Genomic DNA, 438 nt, shown 5'->3' with positions numbered 1-438 from the left:
CGAAGAAACAAAGGCCCAACGACTTTGCTCGTCGCGGCTGTTCTCCTGCCGGCGCAAGGATCTTTCCTAGTTCCCTCCTTTATGCGAGGCGTAGGATAAGGAAATCCTGCAATCGTGCAATCCTGCAGCCATTACCGTTCTTATGACACGTAGCTTCCGGTGTGCGCGGTCCCGGCGAGGGCTACTAGTTAAGCCTCGACGCCACCGGGGAATAGAGTTGTGAAATTACATGCCCTAGCGGGCAATTTCGGATAATACACCATACTGTATTTTCACTTTTTCGATTCCGGATTTTAATCGCAAGCGGTTTTGAATCACGTTGGCATTGTTGCTTTGCCGCTGAGAACGAAGCGGTCGTGAGTGTCGTGTTCTGAGAAAAATCTATTTTTCCTTTGGATTTAAAAGCTTGAGAAATTTGAGCTCAATAGACAGTCGTGT

Source organism: Penaeus monodon, chromosome 32 (genome assembly GCF_015228065.2).
Source record: "Penaeus monodon isolate SGIC_2016 chromosome 32, NSTDA_Pmon_1, whole genome shotgun sequence".
In the NCBI taxonomy this organism is placed as follows: domain Eukaryota; kingdom Metazoa; phylum Arthropoda; class Malacostraca; order Decapoda; family Penaeidae; genus Penaeus; species Penaeus monodon.
The sequence above is the reverse complement of the archived record's forward strand: the minus strand, read 5'-3'. Positions refer to the sequence as shown.